Raw genomic sequence first — 18,491 nt, forward strand, 5'->3', positions numbered from 1 at the left:
AGATTAGTACCATATAGCCTAGGTGTGTAGTAGGCTATACCATCTAGGTTTTTCTAAGTAAAGTATACTCTGACATTGGCACAGTGACAAAATTGCCTAACAACACATTTCTCAGAACATATCCGTGTTGTTAAGCAATGCACGACTGTACATCCTTAGGAGAATTACAGAGGTAACCGATCTCCATAAGGGCTGGAGACTTTCCCCGAGAGGAAAGGCTGGCAACTGGAGGCCACAAGCCAGAACTGGTTGTAGAGACAGACATCTTGTTTAGCATGGTGCTGTAAACAATTTGAATGTTACTCCAGTTTGTCGTAGATCCAGTGCTCCTTAGAGACTGGCCCCCAGTGTGCTCCACTCATGTCCACTCAGCGTCTGGATCCTGGAGGCCTGGAGCCTGTGACCCTGCTTGGGAATCTGGATCACAGGCTGACTTGGCCCAGATTTCTACTCCCTGAGGCACCTTAGGAACAGATGCTACAAAGGTACCCAGGACCTGAAGAGGCCATTTGGGGGCAGAAGACAAGAGCTGGTTCTCCTCACCACACACATACCCTGGTGCTCTGTACACCAGGGAGTGGGGGCACATTCCAGCAAGGAGAGCACATGTTCTTCACCAGCCAGGACGATTTGGAGCCAGCAAGTAATTTATTGCTTAAAAAAATCAAGTGACTTTTCTTTGCATATTTGAGTTGGTGAGAGAAAAAAATTAGAAGGTAAAATTAACAGTTTATCAAGTTATCTTATTCCTCATGTCATCTCTCATTCATCTTTTCAAACATCTATTTTTGTGGTCATCTTCACCATTATCCATAGTCATCACCTTTAATTAGCGGACTTGTTTATCCATTCATTCTTTCATCCATTCATTAAAATCAGGCACCTACCACTTGTTTGTGATAAGGACTTAGCACAAAAACCCATCAAAAAATAAAAATAAAAACGTCGGAAAGCATCTCTGCCCTGGATGAGTCCACAGCCAGAGGAAGGAAAAGTTATGGTCCTCAGAAACACTCACCTCAGCCACAAGCAGACATATTCTAAATCATGGCCATTTTGCTTCTTAAACTAGAGGTAATCTGTTAACTCAATGTGGTGGGGATGAGCTGGTCCAAGGGCCTCTCCCCTACACCCCCAACTTCTCACCAAAGGGAGACGGGGGATGGAAAGGATTGAATCAGAAACGGTGCTACTCTGCCAGGGCAACAGAGAGAGCCACTGCTAATGGCTGGCTGTGTGTGTATATGTGTGTGAATGTGTGTGAGAGTGTTTGTGTATGTATGTATGCACGTATATTATGATGCGTAGGTATGTAAGAGTATGTGTGTATTATGTGTAATTGTGTTTGTATATGTATGTGTGTGCATGAATCTGTGTGTTATGCATATATAGGTGTGTTTGTATTTTGTGCCTCTGTGTGTATTATGTGTATATGTGTGTGCATGTTTAAGATACGATGCTAAGCCTTGGGGTGAAGCGGGTTATGGAGAAAATGCTTTTCAGTCCCACAGCACAAAAATGCAACCTGGGGTGGGGCTCGGGGGCACCATGGCCAATGGTCAATATTGGAGCCATGCCAGTAGGAGCAACATTTTCTCCTTTCCTGTGAGATTAGACTCAGTGGCCTCTGAGAACATGACTACTTCTCTCTGTGGAGTGAGTGTCCCTGCACAGGTCCAGCTCACAGTTCCCCTGGAGGGCCTGGGCCTAGCTGAGCCTGAGCACCCTGCATTCTGTACAGCACAGCAGGAAATCTGGGTGGGAAACTCTGGCTGAGAAGTGTTGCCTGTTCAAGAGGCCTGACAAAGGAGCTCCTGTGCAGGGGGCCATGAACCCAGGGCAGGAAGAGGGGTCAGAAGGCATTGCAGGCCTCGAAAGGCTGCCACCCGATGGGACAAAGGAGAGTTGGAGCTGCTGGAACCTCCAACTCTCCTCTTCCTTCATTGGGATCCTGAAACTGCCCAACTCATAGTAAATAATGCTCACACAATAACCTCTGCCATAATGCCATGGGGAGAGAGGGGTCTCCAAAATTCAGTGTTGCAAAATACAGGGTTGAGTTATGAGGAAATGACCGGGCAGTCCAGGTGGCCTGTGCGGCCACTGGACAACTGTGTTGAACCTGGCTTGAGTTAATTCAGGGTGCGTTCCTGGGTCAGGGGAAGGGTTAACATTTCTGACCCCCTGGCCTGGCAGCAGCTTAGGCCAGCAGAGTAGGCAGGGTGGCTGGGGAGGAGCAAAGAGCTGAGCTCATCACAGGGGCTTCTGTGGGAATCACCATGACCGTCTGTGACAGTGGGAACCCTGGAGCCACCCCAAAGCTTCGGTGTAGGAGGGACAATAAGATCCTACTTCCTGTTTGCCCCCTGAACTATCAACAGTGACCCTGTGAGAGGTGAGAAAGAGGAGCACACATCTTTACATAGGTCATTTTCCCTCCACAAGACTCAAAAGATGGGCCACTCTGGTCTCTGCGAGGCATATCACAATATGGACAGAAAATATGTCACCCTGGTATTGTGGATCAGCCCTGGTTTATAATTTGGTGACCTTGGTCAGGTGAGGTGACTCATGGGAAGGCTCATGTGAGTTATTAGTTGTGTCCCCTGTGTGTCTCCTTCCAACTGAGGGCCTGTCTGCATGCCCTTGTAGTCTGCAGGGACATCATGGAACTGGGAGCACAAAGCATAGCAGGTCTGGGGGCAGGTGAGGGGGTAAAACACAGTGGTCACATGGGCTATGAGGCCCCATCATAGGACTGAGCTGAGAATGGATGGGACAATGCATGTGACACGTTGGACACAGGCCAGGCATGTAGGATGTGCTCAGGGCACTGAAGACCTGGGACTTTTGCAGGCTTGGTTCTTAGGCCGAACTTTGGCCTCACCTAAATTTCACCAACTGGCTGAGTAGAGTGGAATGGAGTTGTTTATACTAGTGGCATAAAGTCACAACGTGACATCCCCCTACTTGGAGAAGCAGGGAAAGAGTTTAAGAATGCCCATGATTCCAAATTTCAGATGTGACTTAAAACACATTTCAAAACAACTTTGACAATATCTACTCCCTTCCTAGTAATTTTATAATCTAAGACTTTAATCAATCCCCAAACAAGATCTGCAGTTATAGAACATTGAGTCATGGTCATCACAGGACCGTTACATTAAAGAAGTGATATATTTGAGATGCAACTGCCTGGAGTGAAGTCAACGGATTTCTCATTCTTGCTCCCATTTAAGTTGGTTGCTCTACTATGTCATGAGATCAACTCAAGGTGTTTACACCCAAATGTGGTGTGACATTGTCAACCTGCCATTGCCTCTGAATGAGGACTTCAAACACCTTGAAAACAAGATCTATCAGCAGGAAATCAATGACACACTCAAGTTAGGAAAATTCATGGAGGGTTTAATGAAGGAACAGTTTAGAGAGGTGTGGTTGGGTGTCAGGAAACCACAAGGGAGAGTGCAGCTTACTGGGGCTGTTATGGGAACCTGGAAGGAGAAAGCCCGATAGAGAAGACTTCCCCGAAAGGACCTGGGTCTTCCGTTAAGAGATGTAGCTTACTCAAGGTGACCCTGCCCAGAGGGAACTAAAGGAATAAATACCCTGCTCCACTCTCCCCCACTCATCTCCTGCTGGATCTTGCCATTGGCTAAACCCACCTGGGCACCTGAGGGCAAAAGAGCCTTTGATCCATCCTTAATCTGGGTCAGCCTTCAGGCAGAAAGCAAGAGGAAGAAGAGTGGAAGATAGATCTGGAAGACCACTTGTCAGGGAAAGTGTGTGGTCCAGTTTTAGATACTTGTACTTGGAATAGAGAATTGAATGACATGTCTTCAGGTATGTACAATATAAAGCAGGTAACACCTAAAGAACTAAAAAATAACCTGAGTGCATGGTAGACTGAAGAGTTGCAAAAATGCAACATTGGACCTTTTTTTTTTTTTTTTATTAATGCTATGATAGATTACAACCTTGTGAGATTTCAGTTGTACATTTTTGTTAGTCATGTTGTGGGTACACCACTTCCCCCTTTGTGCCCTCCCCCCACCCCCCTTTTTCCCTGGTAACCACCGATCTGATCTCCTTATCAATATACTAACTTCCACCTATGAGTGGAGTCATATAGAGTTCGTCTTTCTCTGACTGGCTTATTTCGCTTAACATAATACCCTTGAGGTCCATCCACGTTGTTGTGAATGGGCCAATTTTGTCTTTTTTTATGGCTGAGTAGTATTCCATTGTGTATATATACCACATCTTCTTTATCCAATCATCAGTTTCTGGGCATGTAGGCTGGTTCCACGTCTTGGCTATTGTAAATAATGCTGCGATGAACATAGGGGTGCAACGGACTCTTGAGATTTCTGATATCAGCTTCTTAGGATAGATACCCAGTAATGGGATGGCTGGGTCATAGGGTATTTCTATTTTTAACTTTTTGAGAAATCTCCATACTGTTTTCCATAGTGGCTGTACCAGTTTGCATTCCCACCAACAGTGTATGAGGGTTCCTTTTTCTCCACAACCTCACCAACATTTGTCGCTCTTGGTTTTGGATGTTTTTGCCAATCTAACGGGTGTAAGGTGATATCTTAGTGTAGTTTTGATTTGCATTTCCCTGATGATTAGCGATGATGAACATCTTTTCATGTGTCTATTGGCCATATTCATATCTTCTTTTGAGAAATGTCTGTTCATGTCCTCTGCCCATTTTTTGATCGGGTTGTTTGTTTTTTTGTTGTTAAGCAGTGTGCGTTCTTTGTATATTATGGAGATTAACCCTTTGTCGGATAAGTGGCTTGTAAATATTTTTTCCCAATTAATGGGTTGTTTTTTTGTTTCAATCCTGTTTTCTCTTGCCTTGAAGAAGCTTTTTAGTCTGATGAAGTCCCATTTGTTTATTCTTTCTATTGTTTCCCTCAACTGAGGAGTTATAGTGTCCAAAAAGATTCTTTTGAAACTGATGTCAAAGAGTGTACTGCCTATATTCTCTTCCAAAAGACTTACTGTCTCAGGCCTAATCTTTAGGTCTTTGATCCATTTTGAGTTTATTTTGGTGTGTGGTGAAAAACAATGGTCAATTTTCAATCTTTTGCATGTGGCTGTCCAGTTTTCCCAGCACCATTTGTTGAAGAGACTTTCTTTTCTCCATTGTAGGCCCTCTGCTCCTTTGTTGAAGATTAGCTGTCCATAGATGTGTGGTTTTATCTCTGGGCTTTCAATTCTGTTCCATTGATCTGTGGACCTGTTTTTGTACCAGTACCATGCTGTTTTGATCACTGTAGCTTTGTAGTATGTTTTGAAATCGGGGATTGTGATTCCGCCGGCTTTGTTTTTCTTGCTCAGGATTGCTTTAGCAATTCGCGGTCTTTTGTTGCCCCATATGAATTTTAGGACTGTTTGTTCAATTTGTGTGAAGAATGTTCTTGGGATTCTGATTGGGATAGCATTGAATCTGTAGATTGCTTTAGGTAGTATGGACGTTTTAACTATGTTTATTCTTCCAATCCATGTGCATGGAATGTCTTTCCATCTCTTTATGTCATCGTCAATTTCTTTCAAGAAAGTCTTGTAGTTTTCATTGTATAGGTCCTTCACTTCCTTGGTTAAGTTTATCCCAAGGTATTTTATTCTTTTCGTTGCGATTGTGAATGGGATTGAGTTCTTGAGTTCTTTTTCTGTTAGTTCATTGTTAGTGTATAGAAATGCTACTGATTTATGCACGTTAATTTTATACCCTGCTACTTTGCTGTAGTTGTTGATTATTTCTAGTAGTTTTTCTATGGATTCTTTGGGGTTTTCTATATATAAGATCATGTCGTCTGCAAACAGCGAGAGTTTTACTTCTTCGTTACCTATTTGGATTCCTTTTATTTCTTTTTCCTGCCGAATTGCTCTGGCCAGCACCTCCAGTACTATGTTGAATAGGAGTGGTGAAAGTGGGCACCCTTGTCTTGTTCCTGTCCTCAGAGGGATGGCTTTCAGTTTTTGTCCATTGAGTATGATGTTGGCTGTGGGTCTGTCATATATGGCCTTTATTATGCTGAGGTACTTTCCTTCTATACCCATTTTATTGAGGGTTTTTATCATAAATGGGTGTTGGATCTTGTTGAATGCTTTCTCTGCATCTATTGAGATGATCATGTGGTTTTTGTTTTTCATTTTGTTGATGTAGTGTATCAGGTTGATTGACTTGCGGATGTTGAACCATCCCTGTGTCCCTGGTATAAATCCCACTTGATCATGGTGTATAATCTTTTTGATGTATTGCTGTATTCGGTTTGCCAAAATTTTGTTGAGGATTTTTGCATCTATGTTCATCAGTGATATCGGCCTGTAGTTCTCCTTCTTTGTGTTGTCCTTGTCAGGTTTGGGGATCAGAGTGATGTTGGCTTCATAGAATGTGTTAGGGAGTACTCCATCTTTCTCAATTTTCTGGAACAGTTTGAGGAGAATAGGTATTAAGTCTTCTTTGAATGTTTGGTAGAATTCTCTGGAGAAGCCGTCTGGTCCTGGACTCTTATTTTTGGGGAGGTTTTTGATTACCGTTTCTATTTCCTTACTTGTGATTGGCCTATTCAGGTTCTCCATTTCTTCCTGATTCAGTTTGGGGAGATTGTAGGAGTCTAGGAATTTGTCCATTTCTTCCAGGTTGTTCAATTTGTTGGCATATAGTTTTTCATAGTATTCTCTTATGATCTCTTGTATTTCATTGGTATCTGTTGTGATTTCTCCTCTGTCATTCCTAATTTTATTAATTTGCGATTTCTCTCTTCTTTTCTTGGTGAGTCTTGCTAGGGGTTTGTCAATTTTGTTAATTCTTTCGAAGAACCAACTCTTTGTTTCATTGATCCTTTCTATTGTCTTTTTTGTTTCAATATTGTTTATTTCTGCTCTTAAAAATATGGAACGCTTCACGAATTTGCGTGTCATCCTTGCACAGGGGCCATGCTAATCTTCTCTGTATCGTTCCAATTTTAGTATATGTGCTGCTGAAGCGAGCACGCAACATTGGACTTTTAAAGCTAAAGTGTTATTTTATCTCAAAATAGTTTTTAATCTAATAGGAGCAAAAATATAATCACATAAAATCCACATGAACATAGCTTCAGTTAACCCGCTCCGTGATCTGGGTACTGGCTGGAGCCAGGGTGTGTGAGCTGAGTGCCTCTGACACTCAGGATCGGGGGGTTCAAGACACCTGCTGTATGTCACTCAGTCTTAGGCTAACAGTTGGTCTCCAGTGATTAGGTGAGAAGGAGATAACTATGCAGGCTCGTGGAGGTGCTGAATTTCTCTGGGACAAGAAGTGAAAGCATGGTGTCTACCCCAACACCCTCATCAGGGCTGGGCTCCGTGGCTACAAGAATTTCTGAGAGTCACTGTCCTTTTTGGCTTCTGATGGCCAAGACCTGGTGTGACCTGATGCTGAGTCAGCCCAAGTTATGACAACAATGAAAGGATTAGGAAAGCAACAGAGAAAGGCAGGAAAAGGGAAGAGAAACCAAATAGGCAAGAGACCCGGTCCAAGGCAGAGCCAGGAGCAGATACAAAGAGACACTCAGGATTGTCTGCACAGAAAAACAAGGATCAGAAAAAGGAGGAACCGGAAAACAAGGAGACGATATTTAGAGACTTCTGGGGATTTTGGTGGTAAACATGTTCACTTTAACAACTTCTGATAGGTTGGGTTTGGGCCATCAGAATAAATGATCACTACCCTTTGAAATACTGACAAACTCTCCAACAATTGAAATGACTTTCAACCTCAAAATTTATTTTTGAAATGAAGGTATATTTTATTAATGAGTTCTAAAGATTTTTTTTTAAGTAGGATGTGATGAAGCAAGTAAAAGCGTGATTTCAGAAAGTTACATTTGAACAATTAGTTCTGCTTGGGGCTGGGAGTGGACAGTATTTACCTGAAGATATATCAGAATTGGACCCTGGTGGATTTCTGGGTCAAGGGAACAGCATGAGGCCTGGGGCATGGAACAGCATGTGGTGGTGGGGGCCCAGGAAGTGAGTGGTGAGTCTCAGCACAGAGGAAGCATGACAGTGCCAGGGCTGGAACTGCGAGCCTTGTAAAGGATGAGCATGAGATTTGCTCTCTCCACCTCATGGTGGAGTGTAATGAAATGTAGGCAAAAATGCTTCAGATATTAGGCAATACTAACTTTTCCATATATACTTTTAGAGTTTTCATTAAAAAAAAATCAGGTCAATCATTTTGCCAAAAGGAAAACCAAGTAATATTTAGGAGATATGCAGATCTGACATACAACATATGCAATCATTTATGAGAGAAAGTTGTATATGAAAAGATGTTCTCCCTGGTATTTGTTTTCTAGTGGAGCTGCTGCTGAATAAGCAGACATTGTGAGATGAGAAATTCCTATGCCGTATGCTATAATGACCAGCCTTAAATCAGTCAACGTCACATCGGGTATTCTGATGCAATATGAGACAAGTACGTAGTTTATAATCTAGTTAGAGAGAAACATACACAGGAGCCAATGAGAAACTATCATAAGGCAGAATTTAACAAGAGGCCTTACTGTGTAGTTCTGGCTGTCAGGGTGACAAGAATTCAGACACAGGCCCATGTGGTGTTGACAGATTATCAGGAAAGTCAGGATGGACACCAGCTGGGCCTAGAAGGATGGAGAAAATCTGAACAACGTGCACGAGAGAATATGCTGTTTGAGGGGTAGGGGCAGTGAGACCTCAAGTGCAGAGGAAGGAATGTGAACCCAACTGCACTGGGGGCCCAGGCCTGGCTGAGGGTCCTGGGTAAAGGGACTGGGGGGTCCAGGGCTGGGGGATCTGAAAACATCACTAAGCCATTTGGAAGAGTTAATACTAATTCTCAGAAGTCATTGGTTTCTGAATGTGTGGGTCAGGTAGAAGCAAGCTCTTTGTGAATTCAGCCCCATGAGGTACCACTAGAGCATCACTCAGATGCTCGCTTCACTCTTCCTGGGAGCTGGCGGGGACGATAAACAATAAGGGCACCATCTACTGCTGTGAGGATGGTGATGCTAGCGATAGTAATTGGGATTGTCAGTTGTTGACATTTCCTTGGATTATTATTGCTGTTTTAAAAATCACAACTAAGGAGCCTCAAAACAGCCACAGATAGCTTCACTGGTGCATTCAACCAAACATTTATGAAAGGAATAATACACAAAGTCTTCTAGAAAATTGAAGAAGAGGGAATGCCTCCAAACTCAATCTATGAGGCCAGTGTTACCCTAAGAGTAAAATCAGACGAAGACATGGCAAATAAACTACAAACTAATATCTCTTCTGAACATAGATGCAAAAATTCTTAACAAAATTTTAGCAAATTGAAATAACAATATACTAAAAGGATAATACCTCATAACCAAGTGGGACTTAAGCCAGGAATTCAGGATTGGTTTAACATGCAAAAAGCACTCAATCTAATTCATCGTCTTAACAGACTAAAAGAAAAACTATGATGACCCTAATAGATGCGGAACAAGCATTTGACAAAATGCTACCTCCATTCCTGATTTAAAAACGCTCAGTGAACTAGGAATAGAAGGGAACTTCCTCAACCTAATAAATGGCATCTATGAAAACCCCCTAGCTAACATCATACTTAATGGTCAAAAATGAATGCTTTCCCTTTATGACCAGGAATAAGATAAGGATGTCTGCTCTCATCTCTTCTATTCAGGATTGAACCGGAGATTCTGGCCAGTGCAATAAGCAAGAAACAAGGACCAAAGCTTTGAGTGCCTCAGGCCTGACACTGAGAAGAGGGGCTGGGTCCTCCAGGAATGCCTCTGATGTTCTCCAGCACACTACTGGACATCAGATAAGTTGCTGACACAAACCAGCTTGGCCACTGTTATAGCTGTGTGACCTTAAAACATCCTCTGTAGGGGGGATTATTTAATTTAATTTAATTTTTTATTTATTTTATTTTGTTTTTTTGAGAAAGATTAGCCCTGAGCTAACTGCTGCCAGTCCTCCTCTTTTTGCTGAGGAAGCCTGGCCCTGAGCTAACATCCGTGCCCATCTCCCTCTACTTTTTATATGCGGGACGCCTATCACAGCATGGCTTGCCAAGTGGTGCCATATCCACACCCGGGATCCAAACCGGCGAACCCTGGGCCTCCGAGAAGCGGAACGTGGGAACTTAACCGCTGCGCCACCGGGCCGGCTCTTCATTTTATTTTTAATTCTGTTAGATCCTCAGTTTCCTATGTGATGGGATGGGCATGACAGCAGCCCACTGGCAGATTTGTTGTGAAGGCTAAATGGACTAAATATACGTGTAAAAATGCTTGTAAACTGCCAAGAGTCGTCACAGCATCTGGGTTTGCTGCATCGCGCTGAGTGCTGAGGAGAGCAATGTGTGCTGAGGATACAGGCAGGTAGGTGTGAGGGTTCGGGATTGGAGGAGCAAAATGCAGAGTGGGATAGGGCTAGAGATGTGGACAACACCTGCTAAGTTATAGCGAGACTGAGCCCAGACCAGAGCATGCTGTGTGGGCAGGCAGCTTGGGCTGTGCCTCTCATTCTCTTGTGAGGGCAAAGCAGGGCGTGGAGGCTGGTGCGGAGGAGGAATGGGGACTCCAGAGCCATGGATCAGAGCTGTTAGAGGGTTTCATGCTTGCTGTTCTGCTCCCTTTGCTGGCCTTTAGAAGCTGTCCCCATCCCTAAAGACTCCTCCTGGTTTAGAGGAAGGTGATCTGATGAAGATAACCCACAGTGGGACACCAGGGGCTGATAACTCAACACTTGACCTCTTCTGGGATTATCTGCCTTTTAAAAGAGCCCCAGAGAGACGGCAGTGCCTATAGTGGCTCTCCAGGAGTTTGGGGAGGCGCTGGGGCTCCTTCCCATGAGATATTTTAGGTCACATTCTTCTGCAAGAGTCCCCTCCTCCCAGACTGCGTTGATTGATTGCTTGCCTTGGGGAAAGACCTCTTGAGAAAATGAGGCCACTTTGCCGGAGGAAGCACCACGAGGGGGAAAGGTGAGAATGAGGAGAGGAAGGACAGATGTGACTGTTTCACAGTCTGTCCATAACTGGCCCTGTGAGGAGGGCTCAGCGATACAGAAGCCAGCTAGTTTGCCAGCCACAGGGGCACTGGGGGCTAAGGTGGACGACACTGGGTGTGTTTGTGGCATGTGCGCATTTGTTAGTGCGCAGCTGTGCATCTGGGCAGATTTCCATGGCCCTTAGAATGAGGACCCGATCAGGTCTTTGTTTGAAGCAGTCAGTGAATGCATTCAAACCTTTAATTGAGGAATCACAAACCACTACGTTCCGGGTCTAAGAACAAACACTTGCCCTATTTGATAGCTGCTTCAGATAGTGGGGAACTGCAGGGGCTTCTTGCGTCCACTTTTCGGTTTGGCCAGTCCTCCTGCATACCTTGCATGGTTTTGAGAAGCTGTGTCACTTCTGAACTCGTGACAGTTGTGCCCTTTGGGAGTGGGGTGGGTCTAAGGTGTGGATCCTGACAGGTTTAACTGTAGAGAACAATGAGGAATAAAAGAATATCTTGATGCTCTTTAGTTGTGATTAAAAAAAAAATCCAGGAAGAACGAACAAGTGACAGTTGCCTTAACTCTTGTTATCATCAGTAACCATAGCCTTAGTGGTCTAATATCTGAACCCTTTCCTGTGTTTGGGGCCCCTTTCCCTCTATAGAAGCTGAAAACGCCAGATCCTCATTCTTCGATCCTCACTTGCAGCTAGGGCCTGAGCATAGGCCACAGGCTCCATCCACCCAATGGCCCAGCTCGGACTTTGATGCAGGAGAATGTTGTAGGTAGGCAGGAGGCTGGCAGAGGTGGTGGCTGCCTCCTGTCTTGTCTAGGCGCACAGGAGGTAGGTGTGTGCTGAGTAGCGAGGTGGCTCACCTGCAGAGGCCTAAGCACTGCCTTGCCCTTGGCTCCTTTTGGACTCTGACCATTCTGCCAGCTCAGCCTTGCTGCCTAGAACAAAATAACACCACTCTGGGGCCAAGAACTCTTCTTTCGAATTTATTCATTTCCCACCTGCCCTTTCTAAGTCTTTAGCTGGTCGGTGTCCTTGCTCCAATTCAATCTCTGCACTTGAAGCAGTGCATCTATGGCACACGTGTATGTGTCTGTTCTTTAGCATCCCCCCAGAGCTAGGCCTGGCCCGGCACAGGGAGACGCCAGACAGTATATGTTGAACCAGCACTTCCCATAAAATCACAAAATAAGCCAAGACTTTCATGGATGAACATGGTCTCAGAAATGAGGACTTCATGGTCCAGAACGATTGCATGCTTCACCTGGGGTTTCATTTTAGTATGATTTCTGTCATACTCCACTGCCTCTCCCCTTGCTAGGGTCATTTCTTTGGCAAACACAGTTATTCATTATAAAGTTCAATGAAAAATTCTTAATCATTTGGGATAACTGGAACTTTCATTTGATGCTGGTGGGAAGGTAAATTGGTACAATCACTTACCAAAACTGTTTGGCAGTATCTATTAAGCCATAGACTACAATCCAGGAATTCCATTCTTAGTATAACCCAACAGAAGTGAATATATATGTGCACCAAAAGATGTGTACAATGTTCATAGCAGCTTAATTCAACAGAGCCAAAAGATCCCGGAAACAACCTAAATGTCCAGCAGAAGAATGGATACATTATGGTATATTCTCACAATGGAAAACTATACAGCGATGAAAAGGAAGCACTGCTACATGACACAAAGACGAGTCTCACCAAAGAGAGAAACACAAAAGAAATACAGTGTGTACGATTGCATTTATTAAAACCTCAGAATGAATATCTGGCATCAGAAGCCAGGACAGTGGTAACCTCTGGGGAGTAGAAGGTTGTGACAATGAGCATAAAACAGGGGGCTTTAGTGGTGCTGATAGTGTTCTGTTTCTTGACTTGGATCATCAGTGTGTTTACTTTGTAAAAATTTGTCCGACTGTATACTTACGATTTGTGTACTTTTTGTATGTGAGTCCTGCTCTAATAAAAACATTTATTTAAAAAATCTCAGGTAAACAAAACTGGATAACTCATTTCAGAGATAAGGAAAGCGAGGTAAAAAAAATTTACAAGACTCAAAAAGTCCTTGACCAGCCAAACTAATTCTCCCAAAGTCCACACACTGAAGGGCATGCCCTTGGTCCCTGGACGCCCACTTTGCCCCGACCAGGGCCTCACCTTCAGGTATTCGTGATGATTTTAGACATACTTCTAATACCTTTGGGGATCTGTCACTTTGGTCCACAGTATATTGAAAACAGACAATCTGCTAAGTATGTGGAAGTGCTGGCAGAGATGTCTACAGCCAACTCTTAATGAAATCAGAAAGCAGAAATGAAAATCAGAAGGCAAGAACTTAAACTGCATATTGGCTCAGGGCCCTTTAATATAGGGAAAATGCCTCATCCACCAGCTATAACCCATGAGAACTTCTTCATGTTAGAGCAGAGTGCAAACGTTCAGATGTTTAATTCATTGACGATTCCCAATCCTTACAAAAGTTCAGATCCTTAGTGCAAGTAGGTGGGGAACCAAATAGATCATTTCAGAACGAGCACCACGGCAGGGTTAGGGAGCTGCAAAAGTGAACATGGGCTAAGGCAAGAGGCCAGAAGCCACTCTGCACACAGGTCAGGGACTGAGCTCACAGGAGCCACAGCAGGAGCTCAGCCAGGGTGGGGTGGGACGCCCCCCTCCAAGGGCACTGAGAGAAGTGAGATGGAGGGTGGGGCCGCTGGACTTGGTCAGAACCCACTCAACATTCAAGTGCCCCAGGGAGAGTTAAAAAGGAAGGATAAGGCATCATAAGTAGTTTGAGACTTCATAGAGTGAATGGTTTTCTAAAAAAACTCTGGGCACAATCACATGTTCCATTTCTTGCTCTTCCAAACATGGCAGGCAGAAGCCTCATCAGGAAACCAGGCTTCCTTGGACGGGGGTGGGGGTGGGGGGGTGGGGAAGCTAGGAGGTGGGGGAGTGGGTAGGGGCTTCTGTGTCCTGCAGGCCTCTGGGCCTCTCCAGGGTCCTACTGAGGAAGAAGGTGGCTGACACTACCCTTTTGCTCAGAATGGGTCCCCGGCTCAGCCACCCATGACCTCTTCTGGCCCTAGCCCCTGTCCCCAGGGCTGGGGCCCACTCTGGGAACTGGGCTGGTTGGTTCACCTGCCTCAGGCGGGAGCAGCAACGTCCTGTGAAGATGTGGAATGAAGGGCACCCTGGAGGAGGCCTCAGCTTCTCAGAGTCTTTTGAGGATTTCTTTCTTTAGAAAATGAACATCTCTGAGTCTCCACATCATCTGTTTTATTCCACAACCAACTGTCCCCAAAGCTTTTGGACTGACTTTCTCCAGCTACTGTCTCAAAGTGCAAGTACAGCTGATGGGAACAAAATATGACATGTAAAGAAAAACAAATAAAATTCAACAACACAGCAGCAGGGTTAGGACCCACCATACAGGAGGGAATATCCAAGCAGGCTGACAACTTAAGAAGGCAGGTGTTGTCACAGTCCGGGGATTAGCAAATTTGAGGTTTGGGGAGAGCAAAATAGGGCGGGAATCCCAGCCATGGCAGAATTATAGTGATTACAATTGTTTTGTTTCTCTATGATATGCACAAAGAGTAAGCGTTAAAATAATAATTCATTTTAAGTAATGGGTGGGGACTCTGGCAAGAGAGGAGGGAAGGACCAGCGCTCCGAGGAAGATTCACTGAGGTGGGTAACAAGGATGAAGAAAGTACCATCCTGGGAGCATGAGCTTAGCTCTCAGAATTAGAGGCATGTATCCCACTGTTTGGGAAGACCTTTGTCAGCCTTTTTGGGCCACATTTGTAATGTTAAATTAGTGTTTATATAACAGACATGGATTTAAGAAGTAATTTCGCAAAGCAAAAGGGCTCTTAAAACTATTTTCTCTCATTCAGACTTTGCAAACCACTATTAACTCTTGAGGTCAAAATTCAGAGAGACTGCACGAGCCTGGATCCCTCAGGGGTGGCTGTGCAAGAGGCACAATGCCCGACTCAGGGGCTGCTGTTCACATGGTGGTCCGTGTAAAAGATGCGTCCTCGAGTCGAGCTGTGCCCAACCCACCCAAGTGTACCCGGGCAGCCGCGGCAGGTCCTCGGCACCATCAGTAGGCCCTCAGCACCACCAGGAAGCATCTCACGGGTTCCTTCTCAGCCCTTTCTCACAATACTGTTAGACGTTGGCTTTTCCAAACTTTCCTATGACCCTTCCAAAGCCCCTGCCTCCCTCCATGTAGCACGTGGTGCTACGTCTCCCTTCACTGAGAAGACCTGGGCTCAGAGATGGAGATCACATAAAGCTCCTGCCACCTCATCCAAAACTGGGTCTCCACCTGGGCCTGCCTTTTCTGGTCCCACCTGAGCTTCAAGGGAAGCTGGAGCTCCCTGCCCCTCACTCCTGCTCCTCATCTGATGTCTCCTCAGGACTCAACCATGGTACAGGTCAGTCCCTAGCCTGCACAAGAGGGCCCTCTTCTGGTCATGCCCTTCTGCACCGCGCAAGGAGTCTGGAGACAGGGACACGCCCAGCTGGGTCCACAACTGCCCCTTTCTTGAACATGCTCTGGGTCCAGGGGACCTCAGAATCTCCTTCCCAAATGGCTCTGTTCCTACTTCCAGGGCCTCTGTGTGCCTCGTCCCTGGGTTCGATGTGTATACCCCAGCCCTGAGGTAAAGAGGAGGCTATTTGTGAGGGTGGGGGAGAATATGGATGAAGCTGGATGTTTGAGTTGGGGTTTTCACACACGTACATGTGTCACCTCACGATGCCCAGTGGAGCAGGGGATGAAAGGGAGGTGGGGATGTGTCAGAAGGGAGTGAAACTCCAAGGAATCTGAGAATTCTAAATCCAGCTCTGGCCTCCTGCATTATGAAAGTATATTTGCCAAGACAGAAGGGTTGAAAGTATTTTATTTTACAGTTTATTAGCTTGATTTGTACATATAAATATCAAGACATGTGGTATGCAAGCCTCCATTTGTATTCCTGCCCTGGATCCTGCCAATGTTAGGGTCAGGCCCATTTCAATCATTCTCTCTCTCCTGACTTTAAATATTTCCATGCATCTGTTAAGTGAAAAACAAGCAAACAGCTATGTGAACAAAGGCCCCAGCCCTCACTGGCCTGAGCTCTCTCCGAGACAATGACTGCTTAAATGAGGCACTCAGCGATCATCACTGAGGGCCTGTAATGCTCTGAAAACAGTGACGAAGAAGAAACTGTCTCTGCCTAAATGAGCCGGCAACCACAGGCATTTACCACACGATGTAGTACGGTCTGTGAGGGAGGAGACGGGCTGCTGCCAGCGCCTCCTTGTCGGGACATCTAACTCTGGCTTACAGGGTGGGAACAGAGATCACAGAAGTTCCAAAGAGGAGGGAGAAGTTAGCCCCTCAACCCCTGTACGTGCTGCTCTCCCACTTCAGAGAGGACTATGGTGGTCTTTGAGGGGCTCCATCAGCTTCTCGTCGCAGTGGGTTTGATCACCTCCCCATAGTTCAGAACATGCACTGCACACTCTGCTGCCTCTTGTGGCAGCTGCGAGTTGGGGATTTTGAGGGGTTTGACTCCAGCTTCAAAGTTTCTTCCCACCCTCAAGGAGTCCCAGATCGACGGGAGCAGCCATTGTTTATACAGTGAGGAATGACTATCATACTTTACACAAGTTATCAAGAGACAGCGTGTCTTCCATCCAGGAGCATGATCCCAGATATCTGCTGTGTTTCCTGAGATTTTTGAGCGATAACCAAGTGGGTACTTTATGTCTCAAATGATATGAGATAGCTTAACAAGTACATTATTCATTCTTAATCATTAAGTCTTAACTGGGATCCAAACTCTGGCTGAGGCTGCTGAATTGGCAGGCCCCAGAGAGGGCATCAGCATTCCAGGGGAGGCCCCAGCAGCCTTCGCCAAAGGAAGTGTGGCATTGGTGAGGGACACAGGAGCAGCAGGTACTATCAAGGAGGCTGGGGAGGAAATGCAAGAAAGGGCTCACACTACAGCAAAGGCAAGACACACCCTGCAAGTTCTCAGGAACATGGGGGGGGATGGGGGGTGGCGGGGGATGGGGAGGGATGATGACAACTTGGGGCAGACTTAGGCCCTGCCTCAACATGAAAGCTAGGAGAATATGTGTCATCGGTGTTAATTTCTCCTTACCAATAGATATGGGAGCATGCTAGTTACCCATGCAACAGAGTGCATGGAGTCCCTACATGTGCCACCACTGTGCAGTGACTGGTACCGCCAAGGTGGATGTGGAACAGGTTTCTCCCCAGCCCAGAGCTTTTGCTCCCTTGCATGGATGTCCTCCCACATTTCTCACACTCTCCTTGTTAATATCATCTGTTGGTGCCCCGCCACTCAATCCTGATGACCCTGGCAACTGCCCACAGGCAGTTTATGTCCAGCTGAGAAGACAAATCTAACGTCTCTCTTCCCCTGCTGGAGTGGGGCTCCCTGAGAGCAGGGACTATCCTATTTTTGCTTGTCCTTGTCTCCACCCTCAGGGCTTGGCATAAAACAGGCAATTAATAGGTACTGGACGGCTGAGGCTGATAGGAACAGGCAACAGGGGATTTTAACCAAACTAGAAGGATGAGGAAGGCTCAAAAAAATGGCATGTCAGCCAAGATAGGAAGAGTGGGTGGAAGTAAATGAGACTAGAGGAGGGTGGTGTGGGGAGGAAAGCAGCTCCCAGGCAGAAGCAGTAGCAATATGTGTGAAGGCTCTGAGGTAGCAGGGAACATAGCTGGTCGGTGAAACTGACAAAAGTGAACTGAAGCAGAGTGCAGAGAGCTGGGAGAGAGGCAAGGTTGAAGAGATGGCAGGTCAAAGGCCTTTGAAACCACGTTATGGACATTGACTCTATTCTAGGGAACACAGGAAGCCACTGAAGGGTTTTAAGTAGAGCGCATGATCTAAATATGCATATTTGTATTGTTAAGAGGTCATCTGGAATTGATGTGGTGGCTGGGTTGTAGGGACCAAAGGTGGAAGCAGTGAGACAAATAAGGAGATGTGGAAGTCTGAGAGAGAGGATGGTGGCTGGAATAGGGTTATGGCACGGAGATGAATGAGGAAGAGGAATCAAGAGTGACTCCCAGGTTTTGGGTTTGAACAACTGGTGGATAATGGTGGCACTTACTGAGATAGGAAACACTGAAGGAGAAACATGTTTGAGAGGAGCAGGGAGGATGATCAATTCTGTTTTTGCTGTGCTGAGTGTGAGATGCCTGTAAGCATCTTGATTTTACATCTGGGTGGGGAATTTTATATCTGGGTGAGGAATTTCATATCTTGGTATGCATCTTTGGAGAAAGATCCAGATAAGAGATGCAAATACGAAAGTGGTCTGCATTTAGATGGCACCTGAGGCCCCGTGAGTTGGTGAGATGGCTGGGGAAGACTATAGACTGAGGAAGGCA

General features: G+C 45.5%; 1 non-coding gene across 1 annotated transcript; it reads right to left on the reverse strand.

The window, feature by feature from the left end:
* Window positions 1-6,904: 6,904 nt before the first annotated feature.
* Window positions 6,905-7,011, reverse strand: LOC123287509 (U6 spliceosomal RNA). The gene has a single exon (XR_006530832.2). It is a non-coding gene; the product is annotated as a U6 spliceosomal RNA (small nuclear RNA).
* Between the last annotated feature and the right edge of the window lie 11,480 nt (window positions 7,012-18,491).

The sequence above is a fragment of the Equus asinus genome, chromosome 7, assembly GCF_041296235.1.
Source record: "Equus asinus isolate D_3611 breed Donkey chromosome 7, EquAss-T2T_v2, whole genome shotgun sequence".
NCBI lineage: Eukaryota > Metazoa > Chordata > Mammalia > Perissodactyla > Equidae > Equus > Equus asinus.